Source organism: Geotrypetes seraphini, chromosome 1, assembly GCF_902459505.1.
Source record: "Geotrypetes seraphini chromosome 1, aGeoSer1.1, whole genome shotgun sequence".
In the NCBI taxonomy this organism is placed as follows: domain Eukaryota; kingdom Metazoa; phylum Chordata; class Amphibia; order Gymnophiona; family Dermophiidae; genus Geotrypetes; species Geotrypetes seraphini.
The window spans coordinates 202,646,692-202,661,176 of NC_047084.1; the positions used below are offsets into that span (position 1 = coordinate 202,646,692).

The following is a 14,485-nucleotide window of genomic DNA, read 5'->3' on the forward strand; positions in this document are numbered from 1 at the left end:
AACAACGTCTGGAAGCTCTCCTTCAACTCTGTCATGCAGTGTCTTCCCACTCTTCAATCTCAGCGAGACACATGATGGTACTACTAGGTCACATGGCCTCCACATGACTCCTTTTGCCAGACTTTACCTCAGAATTCCTCAGTGAGCCCTGGCCTCTCAGTGGACGCAGGCTTGCAATCCACTCTCTCAACACATTGCAGTCACTCCTTCCTTGAGACAGTCTCTCTGCTGGTGGATGCTCTCTTCCAATCTCTCCAGAGGCTTGCTGTTTCAAACCCCACCCATCAGAAGGTCCTCACAACAGATTTCTTGACCTACGCTTGGGGCACTTATCTAGATGGTCTCCGTTCTCAAGGCCACTGGACCAGTATGGATCGTCAGTCTCACATCAATCTGTTGGAACTCAGAGCAATTTTCAATGCTTTCAGAGCTTTTCAACATCTTCTTCACGACCAGGTAGTTCTTATTCGGATGGACAACCAAGTCGCCATGTACTAAGACAACAAATGGAGGGGACGGGATCTCCCTCTCTTTGTCAAGAAGCTCTGAAGCTTTGGGACTGAGCAATCTGCCACAACACCTTCCTCAAAGCTGTCTACATCCAAGGGGCGAAAAATTGTTTGGCGGACAACTTGAGTCTTCTTCTGCAACCTCACGAATGGACACTCAATTCTTCACTTCTTCATCACATTTTTTTGCAGCAGGGAATGCCTCAGATAGATCTCTTTGTAGTTCCCCACAACCACAAACTGACCCAGTTCTACTTCAGGATATATTCTCCTCATCGCCTCAAAGCAGATGCTTTTCTACTGGAATGGATGAATCTCTTCCTGTATGCATTCCCTCCATTCTCAAGACTCTTGTCAAGTTGAAGAATGATCATGCCACCATGATTCTGATTGCTCCTCGGTGGCCAAGACAACCTTGGTACTCCCTTCTACTTCAACTCAGCAGCAGGGAGCCATATCTTCTACCAGTTTTTCCGATTCTTCTTACACAGAGTCAGGGATCTCTGCTTCATCCCAACCTGCAGTCTCTACACCTGACAGCTTGGTACCTCTCAACATAACTCTTCTTCAGTTTTCTCAACCTGTAAGAGACATTTTAGAAGCTTCTAGGAAGCCTGCCACTAGACAATGCTACCACCAAAAATGGACTAGATTTTCTACATGGTGCATTTCTCATGATAAGGAGCCTCGAGATTCCTCCTTATCTTCTATTCTGGATTATCTTTTACACTTATCCACCTCTGGCCTCAAGTTTACATCGATCCGAGTCCATCTTAGTGCAATTGCTGCTTTCCATCAACCTATTGAAGGGAAACCCCTCTCTGCTCATCCAGTGGTTTCCAGATTCATGAAAGGATTTTTCATTGTCAAACCTCCTCTCAAACTGCCTTCAGTGGTTTGGGATCTTAAAGATGTTCTTGTTCAATTGATGAAGCCTCCATTTGAACCAATGTCTATGGCTCATCTGAAGTATCTCACTTGGAAAGTGGTGTTTGTCATTGCCCTCATATCTTCTCGAAGAGTCAGTGAGCTGCAAGCTTTAGTTGCTGATCCATCTTTCGCTGTGTTCCATCATGACAAGGTGGTCCTTCATACTCATCCAAAATTTCTACCTAAAGTGGTTTCAGAATTTCATCTCAACCAATCTATTGTACTTCCAGTGTTTTTTCCAAGACCTCATTCTCATCCTGGAGAATCAGCTCTTCATACTCTGGACTGCAAGTGTGCTTTGGCCTTCTACTTGGAACGCACCAAACCACACAGAACTGCTCCTCAACTTTTTGTCTCCTTTGATCCAAACAAGTTGCGACATCCAATCTCTAAGCGTACCATCTCCAACTGGATGGCTGCTTGTATCTTTTTCTGCTATGCCCAGGCTGGATTACTGCAGAGTCGAGTCACAGCCCATAAAGTCAGAACAATGGCAGCTTCAGTGGCTTTCCTCAGATCTACACCTATTGAGGAAATTTGCAGAGCTGCTACCTGGTCCTCGGTTCATACCTTTACCTCCCACTATTGTCTGGATGATTTCTTTAGATGGGATGGCCATTTTGGTCAGAGTATTACAAAATTTATTCTAAGTTGCCACCATGCCATTTTGCTTAGCTTGGAGGTCACCCATATGTGAGAATAGGCTGCCTGCTTGTCCTGGGATAAAGCACAGTTACTTACCATAACAGTTGTTATCTAGGGACAGCAGGCAGCTATTCTCACAACCCACCCACCTCCCCTGGTTGGCTTCTCTGCTAGCTATCTGAATTGAGGAGACTCGCCCTGTGCTGGGCGGGAAGGCATTCGCGCATGCGCGATGCGGCTGACTCGAAAATTCTAACTTTCTTCAAGGAAGTCTGCTTGCGAGGCTCCATGGATGACATCACCCATATGTGAGAATAGCTGCCTGCTGTCCCTGTAACTATAACTGTGCTATATCGCGGTTTAGTAAAAGAGGGGGGGGGGGTAGAGAGTGTCTGGAAACATAAAGGCCAGAAAGCTCAGAAACTTACATTTTAGAAGAGTTACATGTAATCTAGATGTATAAAAAGCATATTTACTCTTGTAAATCAACATGTACAAGTAAGCAGAGATTTTAAAATAGGCACTGTTTATACTTGAAATAGGTGCCATGGCATACACATTTCAAGGAGGTACTTTTGGCAGGATTTAGGCTGTCCTTCATAATATTTATTTATTGGTATTTGTTAACCACCTCTATGAAGAGATTAACCCAAGGCAGTGCTCCACATTTAAAACCTAAGATCATGTATATCCTAGAAATTTTTCCTAACAGCATTTGGGTCACATATAACTGTAATCTCATTTGGACCTGGGGTTTGGAAGAGAGCTTGGGGGAGGGGTGAGGAAAGGTATTTACCTCTTGGGTTCCAAAAAAACACATCAATTTGCAAAAGGCTTGAGTTGTAGAGGAGGACTCCTTAATTAATTTACAGGAGACATGCAGATTTCTTAATTCTTCTTCTTTGTACCTGTAAGTGGCACTACCTGCAGACAGAAATAGCAAAATTGCCACCTATTTATATGGGCAATGCTACTTACACATGCGCTAAAGTGATGACATTGTATCCAGATAGCATTTTCTAAAACACCAGGGGATTTTTGATCACACAAAGCAAAATATCCATTTTCTGACTTGGTTGCTCTGTACAAAGCTAGTCTTAAAATACACCTCAAAGGGCAAAGAGAAACTGATTACTTTTAGAAACCAGTTACTCTAATTCATTAATACAGTATAGCCTAGTGTCTCCAGGCTCCATAGATAAAACTGAAATGTTTTGTATATACTTTCCTTTTGTTCCCACATTTATTTTTGGCACTTAGAATCACACTGTTTTTATTTCTCCTTGTGTTATAAGTTAGTTGCAGTCTTGTTAGTTGCACACAGCTCATTCAAAGCATTCCTACCTTCTGACTCATGACAGACAATCCTAACTCTCAGCACTATACAAAACAACAGCAATCTTGTTCCGAGAAGGACCTGATTTTTTTTGCATCAGAGTACAACTATTTGAGCGACGTTTGATTCTGACCAAAGGGTAAGTGCAATTGCTTTAAGTGGTCTGAAACGTGCCAAGTGTAAGACCTGTCTAAATTCTGAACTCCATGGTATGCTGGCAAACGTGAGATGCTGATATAATGTAAGTAGAGACGGAAAACAGCAATCTAGGAAAGTCTAGCAACAGTACTGTTCAGTAAATAAATTCTTGAGGTGTATGATTTCTGGTTACCACTTAAATACATTTCCACAGAATGAAATGCATGACAGTTTTATTATAACTCCCCTTTTTTTTCCAATCAAGTGAAGTGCAAAGCTGCTACAACTGAAGATCAATGACAACAGTTAACCTTTCAGGGAGAAGAGTCCACTTGCAGCTGATGCTCTTGATATTGTAGGCTCTAATAGTTGAAGGTTTATTCTCAGTAAATATCTTAGCCTGTTGCCTGAGTGGTGTAGAACAGGTAAGAGTGGATCAATTTTTCACCCCTTCTAAAAATACAAAAACCAGGGAACACTAAAATTACATGGGACTACTTTTCAAACACATAGCAGGAAGTATTTTTTAACTCAAAGAATAATTAAGTTCTAGAACTCATTGCCAGAAGAGGTAGTTATAGTGGTTAGCATAGGTAGGTTTAAGAAAGGTTTGGACAAGTTCCTGGAGGAAAAGTCCATAATCTGCTGTTGCGACAGACATGGGGGAAGCCACTGCTTGCTCTGGATCTGCAGCATGGAATGTTGCTATAATTTCAGTTTCTGCCAGGTACTGTGACCTGGATTGGCCATTGTTAGAAACAGGAGACAGCTAATATGGATGTTTTTATGAGGGGTACCACCAGCTTCTGTGTTGTTTATGCTAATCCAGACTAATATGCATGAAACCCTCCCACCCCCAACAAAGCTGAAGAGTAATGAAAATGCATGAAAAGAGTGACATTTCCCTCATGAGTGTTTGTTTGTGGTTAATGTCCTAAAATTTTAAAGGAGGTTTACTTTTCTTTCCTAGATTTAATTCTCTTGAATATCAGGAATAAACCATGAAAGGAAAGGCCCCTAGGCAAGAGAAAAGTCTTTCAATCTTAGGACTGCTGAGCAGGGATGGTATGCATCTATCAAAGAAGGGAAGAAGTGCCTTTGGCAGAAGGCTGACTAATCTACTGAAGAGGGCTTTAAACTAGAAGCGATGGGGCAAGGTGATCAAAGCCCCCAGGTGCGTATAAGCCCTCAGGTAAGTAAATGTCTGGAAAGCAGTATATACTAATGCTTGAAGTATGGGAAACAAGATTCTGGATCTAGAAACTGTGATGGAAGAAGATGAGTTGGATATAGTGGCGATCACGGAGACATGGTTCACGGAGGTAATTTAATGCTAAGAAATGTAAAGTCATGCATTTGGGCTGCAAAAACCTGAATGAATGGTACAGTTTAAGTGGTGAAGAGCTTATGTGCACGACAGAAGAGCGGGACTTGGGTGTGATTATATGTGATGATCTTAAGGTGAATCATACAAAAAGGAATCCAATATGAAATCAACAAATGAGCATATTAAAAATAGTTATAATAGTACTTAGTAAACACCATGGCCGGATTAAAGGGTAGGCCCAGTAGGCATGTGCCTCGGGCCTGAAAATATCAGTGGGGCCCCAGGGCCGGCATTAGTGGGGGAGCCAACAGGATAGGGGGCCCCCAATTGCCTAGTGAGGTCAGCTTCCCTCCTACCGCCCACAAGTGAACTGAACCCAGGCCGCGGGACCCTAACACTGCACTGGCTTCTCTTCTCCTTACCAAATAAACATGCCCTCTGTGATGCTGGGCTAAGCCCAGCTTTCTGGCGTGCTCCTGACTCCTGCCAGCAAAACCCCCCACACTCGGGCTCCAATTACTCTTCCAGACCCCAGCGCCCATCAGGCTGGGGTCTACACACCTACCTGACACTGTCTTCTGGCTTCCTTGGGCCTTCTCTGCTCTTCCCGGCCCCTTAGGAGTCTTTGGCATGCTTCTGCGGCCTACTTTGGGGCATCTTCGCACATGTGCAGAAACTCGCGCATGTGCCGACATATCTTTCTCCCGACATTCCTCAGCGGCTGGCAATCAGCTGATTGCTGCTGCACGTGCAGGAAACTTGACTGCCGTGCTCTTCAGGGGGAGTGAGATAGAAGAGAAGGAGAGCAGAAAGATGCCAGGACATGGGGGTAGGGAAGGAAACTAAGGAGATGGATGCCAGACCAGAGGGAAAGGAAGGAGAGGAGATGTCAGAGCATGAAGGGGGAGGGAGAGATAGAAGAGAAGATGTCAGGCTATGGGGTTGAGAAGGAAGGAAATGAGAAGAGAGATGCCAGAGCATAGGGGAAGGGGTGGAGACAGAAAAATGGAGAGGGAGCGAAGCTGAAATGAACCATGTACAAATGAGAGTAGGGGCACAGAACAGACTGTTTATTGAAGACATAGAAAGAGGGAAGATGCCATATGGAAGGTATTTGTTCCTTCACTTGGAGGTTCAGGTTCAAGAATTGGCAATTGCTAATATCTATGCCCCGAATGTGTTCAGCATGGAATTTTTTCAACAGATTATTGGTTTATGTGCTACCTTCCCACATCTTCCCCTTTTGATGTTCGGTGATTTCAATGTGGTCCTGGACCCAGATATGGATAATTTAGGGGGGGCATCTTCGTCTGATTTTCGGCCGGTGCAGGGCTTTGCCCAGTTTTGCCAGGTCTTGGATTTGGTCAATGTTTGGAGGCTTTACCATCCAGTGGATAAGGATTTCACCCATGTGGCCCGGGTTCATCCTACTATGTCCCGCATAGATTATGTTTTGGTGTCCTCTTCTTTTCTTCCCCAGGTGACCCAAGCAGAGATTGGGACCCTTACTATATCTGATCATGCTCTTGTGTTGGTGGAGGTTCAGGGTGTTCAATTTGGGGCCTCGCCTGGTCAGTAGCGGTTTCCTCGTTATCTTTATTGGGATATGTTACAAGTAACATATTCTTCAGTGTTGGGAGCAGTATCTGCTGGATAATGCTCCTTCGACATCAGACCCCTTGCTTTTATGGGAGGCCGCCAAGGTGGTTCTCCAGGAGGAAACTATTGGGCTCCTTTTACTAAGCTGTGATAGCGGTTTTAGCGTGCGCTCAGCACGCGCTAGACGCTAACGCCAGCATTGAGCTGGCATTAGTTCTAGCCGCATAGCATGGGCTTAGCGCATGCTAAAAACGCTTTCGCAGCTTAGTAAAAGGAGCCCTATTGCCTATGTGGCCCGTAAATGGAAAGCATATTCGCAGGAATTGTTATACTTACATTGCAACATTATAGTCTGTAAACATCAATGGATTGCTTCTAGATGTCTAGCGGACAGAGACTCCCTTCAGGTTGCTCGGGTGGCGTTACAGGACATACTTCACAAACACACTTTAAAATCCCACCAATATTATAAACATAGATTTTATAGATATGGGAATCACTTTTGTAAGGGGCTTTATTACTGATCGGGACCATCTTACTGAGATTTTTTATTGCTACTTTCAGGACTTTTACTCTGGGAGGCCTTCTCCTCCAGGAGCTATGGGATCTTATTTAGATTCCTTGCACTTGCTTCGGGTGCAGTTTTGCATACTCCTATCACAGCTCTGGAAATCCGGTAGGTTAGAAGGACTCTCCGCTCTCAAAGGTCATATTGAGGGCCCCTTGGAGGCTTATTTTACTGGGGAGAAGTCTGCGGGAGATTTTCCACTTCATGCTAACCGAGCACATGTTGTGTTGATTCCTAAACCTGATAAGAACCTGACTTTTGTGGATTCTTATCGTCCCATTTCATTAACTTTGAACTGAAGATCTTGGCTAAAATTTTGGCTAATCATCTTTCTGGTTTTCTGCCTGATTTAATTAACCATGATCAGGTGGGGTTTGTTCGCGGGAGACAGGCGGTCTGGAATGTTTGGAAGGTGATGGCGGCTTTAGGCCATAGTGTTACTCATTCTCTTCCAGCTCTTGTAATTAGTCTTGATGCCCGTAAAGCATTTGACTGTGTAGATTGGGCCTATCTGTTTGCTGTGTTGGAAAAATTTGGGCTGGGGGGTCCTTTTCTGGATTTGGTGTGTATTTTGTACACTCATCCTAGCTTGGCGGTGTTGGTTAATGGTCAGGTTTCTGATTATTTTTCTGTGGAACGTGGCACCCGCCAAGGCTGTCCCCTTTCCCCTTTATTGTTTATCTTATCTTTGGAGCCTTTGTTGTGGCAGATCCAGGAGGATGGGTTGGTTTCAGGGTTGTCCGTGGGGCAGGAGGAGGTGCATTGTTTGGCATTTGCAGATGATATTTTATTATTGTTGACTCAGCCGGGTCGGTCTCTTCTGTGGGTTTTGCGATTGATTGAGGGTCATGGGGTGGTGTCGGGTCTGGAACTGAATCTGGACATGTTGGAGGCTTTGGCCTTTGGTGGGTATGACTACGTGGATTGGTCTCTTCCCTTCTCTTTGCGAAAGGTAGCACATAAACTTAAATATTTGGGGGTATATCTCACTGGCAATCTATCTCAAGCTTACAGAGAAAATTTCACCATATTATTGGGGAGATCACGAGATCTTTTGGGCCTGTGGACTCGTTTCCCCTTGTCGTTGAGGGGGGCGTATTGTCCTCTTCAAAATAGTATTGTTCCCTCAGTGGGCTTATGTGATGCAGACTTTTCCCATGTATATTACTAACAAGGATCTTGGTATGTATCAGAGTAAAGTTTTGTGGAATAATAGAAAGCTCTGCATGACGCTTACTCTATTGTCTCTGCCTGTTGAGCACGGGGAACTAGCACTTCCGGACCTGCAGAGATACAATATAGCTTGCCTTCTTAGACATCTGGTGGATTGGATAAAGAACACTCAACATTACACTCCAGTCTCTCTTGAACAACAACTGATGGCCCCTACCCATCTGCTTTATTATCTTCATGTGAAGCGTCCTCACAGGATTTTTCCTACTAGGAGTCATCCTTTGCTGAGATCCATGCGACAAAGTTGGCAATGGTTGTGCAAGCAAATGCATCTGCCTTTTACCTCCACAGTTCTGCTGCCCCTGTGGGGTAACCGAGATCTGGATCCTGATGCTTCTAAATGATATTTACAGAGATGGAGTGCTCGGGGACTTTGTTATGTGCGTGATGTGGTGTCAGCGGAGTGTGTGCCTCGTTCCTTTCAGGACTTACAGGCAGCCGGTTTCCTGGAGGCCAATGATTGGCTTTACTATCGTCAAGTGTCCCATTACCTCCTCTCTTTGGATGCTGCTACTTTGACTGAAGATATGGCAGATGTGGTGAGTGAGACCTTGACTCTATCCCGCCTCACCAGGATTAGTTTGTCTTTTCATCAGGTCAGTTTGGGGAGTTTTAGTGCCCCATGGGACTACAAGGTCATGGCAGCGGTGTGGAACCAGGATTTGTCTCTCTCTGAGCAGGTCACGGGGATGGACTTTGCCTTCTTATGAAACATCTCCCATTGGCTGACTCATTCCATAGTTTTGCAGGAACAACAGTATAAATTTCTCCTGTGGCTGTATGTGTCTCCCTACCGGGCATATGTTTCTGGATTTGCTTCTCATGCTTGGTGTCCCAAGTGCCGGTCCACCCCAGCAGGTTTGCTTCATATGTTTTGGCCTTGTGACCAATTTCAGACCTTTTTGTCCTTTGTTAGCCTATATCTCCAAACTATATTGAGTAAGCCGATTCCTGTGAGGGAGGATATTCAGCTTTTTTCTCAAGTTACTACATTGGGTTTATCTAGAGGGGGTAATTTGCTGCTGCATAAAGCCTCTTTATTGGCTAGAAATGTATCCTTGTGCTACGGCGTCAAGCTGAGGTGCCCACTGTTACTATGTGGAGAAATGAACTGTTTACCTTAGTAAAATTTGAATATTTGGATGTCCGTAGAGGTGGCCCTGGTCCCTGGCGGAAATTTAGGCGAATCTGGGCCCCTGTGTGGGACAGGCTAGCCCATAGAGTTCTCTTTTTAACTTTTGACACTAGAGTGCTGTGGTGGGGGTGGGGGTTTGGGACGGGTGGGTCTTTTGGTGGGTAGGTTTGGGTCTTTAAGGTCTCCATGAAGGATCAACATGGATGTCCTTCCGTTATCAGCTGTTTTATTTTGTATTGCTGTTGAATTGGTGTGTGATTTTGTATTTTGAAAATTTCAATAACATTTTTTTTTAAAAAAACACAACATTAGTGTGATTTTGTAAAAAGGGGGGGGGGTTACTGAGGAATGCTTAGCAAAAACATAGAACTAGCTTGTAATGTCATTTGTGACTAGAAGTTGTGTTTGTGGACTCAAGAGTATAAAGTAAAACAGAACAACTTTGAAATGGAACAGGTCATTTTAATTTCAGCTAGTGTCTTGAAATGACTTTTAAAAATATATTGTAGAATAAATTGTGAATATATATATATGTAGAAGATAATTTTTTTAATCAGGGTGCCTAGGCAGTAAGGGCAAATATTCTATGCCTTGGCTACTAGCCTATCAGAGATATCTGGGTGTCTTACAAGTAGGGTCTTTAGTTTTGACACAATACCACAGGTTTGCCAGTCCTTCAGAATTCTATAGTAATAGTAGTTTTGTAATATACCTATTTCTGACTATTTTATCAGGCTCACACCTTGGGCATTGAAGGTGAATAGCCTAGTGGTTAGTGCAGAGAATCTGAGTTTGATTCCCACTATATAGTTCCTTATGAATTTGTGACTCTAGGCAAGTGACTTAACCTTCCATTGCTCCAGGAACAAAATAAATACCTGTACAGGGAGTTGCTGAAAAGTTCTCAGCCCAACCAACTTCCTAAATAAATTCGAAGTATTTTTTTGCCACTGTAGCTGAAAAGAGTGTTATATTATTTCATTAAGTGCCAATCTGCAGAAATGAAATTCTTGTTTTGACATTGTTTCAGATCATTGAACCATATCCACGTCATTCTCTTTTTGGTTGGGCTGAGAACATTTCAGCACCCCCTAGTGGTTAGAGCTGCTGCCTCGCACCCTGAGGTTATAGGTTCAAGTCCCACGCTGCTCCCTGTGACCCTGAGCAAGTCACTTAATCCTCTTCTGCCCCAGGTACATTAGATAGATCGTGAGCCCATGGGAAAATGCTTGAAGTATCTTTATGTAAACAGCTTTGAGTGTGGTTGTAAAACTACAAAAAGGCTGTATACAAGTTCCAATTCCTTTCCTTTGATTATAACCATAAAAAGTTTACAAAGTCCCATCCCCTTCCTCCATTACAATCCACAGCAGAATTTACATAAGTGAATCAGGGGTAAGCTCTTAACTTGAGTGGTACCTGGGGGGGGGGGGGGAGGGGAGGGATAACGGATTATACTTGGATTAAAAAGAAATGGAAAGAATATACGGAAAATTTATACAAACAAGGCAATGAGGATAACATTGGGGAAATTGAACTAGAAACTGAAGACGAAGACGAACCAGATATTTTAAAAGAAGATGTCATAGCAGCAATTAAAGCATTATTGAAAAACAAGTCACCCCTTGGAGGCTTATTTTACTGGGGTGGTGTCTGCGGGAGCTTTTCCACTTCCTGCTAACCAAGCACATGTGTTGATTCCTAAACCTGATAAGAACCTGGCATTATTGATGATATTCCAACTGAATTAATAAAAGGCTCAGAAGGTGCTAGCCTGGCCCTCACTTGACTGTGTCAACAGTTTTGGAAGGAAAACACATGACCAACCGATTAGAGAAGATCACTGTTCATACCTATACTGAAGAAAGGTGATGCCACGTACTGTAACAACTACAGAACAATTGCATTAATTCCACAAGCCAGCAAAATATTGCTGAAAATAATACAACGAAAGCTCAAATCATACGTTGAGCAAGAACTACCCGAAGTTCAGGCTAGTTTCAGAAAAGGTTGAGGAACACGAGACATTATTACCAATGTTAGATAGATATTGGAGAAGAACAAAGAATACCAAAAATCCATATACCTTTGCTTCATTGACTACAGCAAAGCTTTTGACTATGTGGATCACAATGAACTATGGAGAACTCTAATGCAAATGGGAATACCCAAACACCTAAGGGCCTATATGAAAATCAAGAAGCTGCAGTGAGAACTGAATACAGCAACACTGATTGGTTTTCAATAAAATGTGGCATCAGGAAAGGATGCATCTTGTACGGTGAAACCATTTTCAGAAAAGCAAATTTGGAAGAAGAGAGTCTCGGTTTCAAAGTTGGTGGCCAAAATATAAATAACCTACGCTTTGCAGATGATACAACTAGCAGAAAGAAAATACTCCACAGAATAGCACTTGGTCGCTCTTCAATTAATGCTCTTGACAAAATATTCAAAGGCAAGGCGGTAACATTCCAAACGAAGATCAGACTTGTCCACACACTCATTTTCTCAGTGGTCAGTTATGGATGCGAAAGCTGGACACTATGGGGTTCATAATAAAAAAAAAAAAAAGTCTAAAAAGTGTCCTAAATCAGTGGCGTACCTAGGGGGGGGGCGGGGGGAGGCGGGCCGCCCCGGGTGCCAGCCCTAAGGGGGTGTTCCCGGCCTTGCCGTTCAGTCCCCCCACCCCCGAAGGACCGCTCGCCCCACTGACCTTCCTGCACCACCTGTGAAGCAGCCCGCAGCAGGATCGCGAAGTCAGCGTCAGCATCCCTGCGCTGCTTCCTGCGCCGCGATCCCGCCCCTCCTCTGACGTCAGAGGAGGGGCGGGACCATGGCGCAGGAAGCAGCGCAGGGATCGCTGACGCTGACTTCGCGATCCTGCTGCGGCTGCTTCATAGGTGGTGCGGGGAGGCCAGGGGGGCGAGCGGTCCTTCGGGGTGGGTCGGGGCATCAGGCCTTCAGGGTGGGGCGGGCGGGCAGGCAGGCAGGCCTTCAAGGGGGGACAGGCCTTCGGGGGGGGTGCAGGCCTTCAAGGGGGGCAGGCAGGCCTTCAGGGGGGTGCAGGCCTTCGGGGGGGGGTGTAGGCCTTTGGGGGGGTGCAGGCCTTTGGGGGGGTGCAGACCTTCAAGGGGGTGCAGGCCTTCAAGGGGGGGAACAGGCCTTCAAGGGGGGAAAGGCAGGCAGGCCTTCAAGGGGGGGACAGGCCTTCAAGGGGGGAAAGGCAGGCAGGCAGGCCTTCAAGGGGGGACAGGCCTACAAGGGGGGGGGGGGAGAAGCTACAAGGGGGTGGGACAGGCCTTCAAGTGGGGGACAGGCCTTCGGGGGGGTGCAGGCCTTCGGGGGGTGCAGACCTTCAAGGTGGGGACAGGCAGGCAGGCCTTCAAGGGGGGGACAGGCCTACAAGGGGAAGGGACAGGCCTTCAAGGGGGGTGCAGGCCTTCAAGGTGGGACAGGCAGACCTTTAAGGGGGGGCAGGCCTTTGGGGGGGGACCATGATTTAGAAGTACACGGAGGGAAGGGGGTGTTCAAAGAGACATGCATATGCCAAACTTTGGGGGGGGGGAAGAAATAATGGGTCTGAAAATAGAGGAGAGGGAGAGAGATGATGGACCATGGGATTTAGGGAGGGAAGGAACAGAAAGGGAGAGAAATTGGACACAAGGGATGGTGTGGAGGAGGGATAGAGATACTGGATAGGAGGGTAATTAGGAAAAGAAAGGGAGAGATGGTGGACTCTGGGATGGTGGGGAAGGAGGGAGAGATGCCGGATGAAAGGGTATTTAAGAAAAGGTGGATCTGTGGAGGGAGATGAAAAAAAAGGAAAGATACCAGACTTCCTGGGAAGGGAAGGGAAATGGAAAGGGAGGACAGAGTTGGCAGATGGATGGTTAGCATGCAGAAAGAAGGAGACCCTGGCAAGCAAGTTATCAGAAGAAAATCAGAGCCTTGGACCAACAAGATTTGAAATATAACCAGACAACAAAAGGTAGAAAAATTAATTTTATTTTCTGTTTTGTGATTATAACATGTCAGATTTGAAATGTGTATCCTGCCAGAGCTGGTGTTGGACTGCAAACGTGAGCTAGGATTTAACAGAAAGAGGAAAAGTCCTTTTTGTTTCTTTATTTTATTTACACCACAGCGCCAGTGTGGTTAGGAGAAGCCAAATGGGGTGAAAAAGCTATAAAACCCACCAGGAGTTTTGAAAAAAATCACCCAACTGGGCAGGAAAATCGAATTGAAAAACCAATTCAATAGGGCTGAATCGAATCAAAAATTTTTTTTCCTGTATCTGGCAGCATTAGTTTGCGCTACTGTCTTAGACTTTAGGACCTGGGATTGGGGAGAGATGGCATCCTCAGTACTTTATGTATAATATATTTTTATTGAAGCAGTATGTCAAATCCAACAGAGAAAAGACAAAAACATTTTGATAATTCTCAAAACTCTCCCAAATCCCAACCCTCCCATTCTTCCCCATCCCCCCCACCCCACCCCACCCGGGCAGCAGCAGCAGCAGTAAAAGCAAAACATTTTAAAAGAAACCAAAGTATGGTAATATTATACAAGTCATACATCCCAAAGTTGTTGTTGAATAGTCGAGACAAATGTTAAACTAAAGGGGTACCAACATTGGCGGAACAGCCTACCCTTTTTTGATGTCAAGTCCACAATATCCTTGCGTTCCAACAACATTTGCTGTAACATTAGTGACCTCCACTGTTGAAGAGAAGGAGGTTGAGGCGAAAGCCATTGCGTCAGTATACATTTCCTGCCCATGAGTATTGTCTTTCTGAGGAAAAGTGCACACCCCTGTTTAGGTGGATGGAAACGAAGTTGTAAAGTAAAGAGAAATGTAGGGTGCATCCTCCATGCGCATCCCCAAAGCTCGGCCACCGCAGACACCACGGTTATCCAGAAGGTAGACACCAAGGGGCATGTCCAAAACATATGTCCGAAAGATGCCATAAGGTGTGCGCACTTTCCACAGCCAGAAGTCGCGCTAATCCCCATAGTCATAGCTCTCTTGGGGGGATAAAACGCTCTCAATATAAATTTGTAA

At 44.9% G+C, this 14,485-nt stretch overlaps 1 protein-coding gene across 5 annotated transcripts in view; it reads left to right on the plus strand.

Annotated features, from left to right (window-relative positions):
• The window catches only part of FGL1 (fibrinogen like 1), a 179,785-nt gene that overhangs the window by 63,799 nt on the left and 101,501 nt on the right, over nt 1–14,485 (plus strand). Inside the window, exon 1 of one of the 5 annotated variants that reach the window (XM_033944109.1) lies at nt 3,458–3,559. The exons of 3 other annotated variants lie outside the window; for them this stretch is intronic. The gene's annotated coding sequence lies outside the window, so the exon portion shown is untranslated. Of the gene's footprint in view, nt 1–3,457; nt 3,560–3,591; nt 3,662–14,485 lie in introns of those variants that run through there. One more of the 5 variants, XM_033944112.1, reaches the window with a different exon arrangement.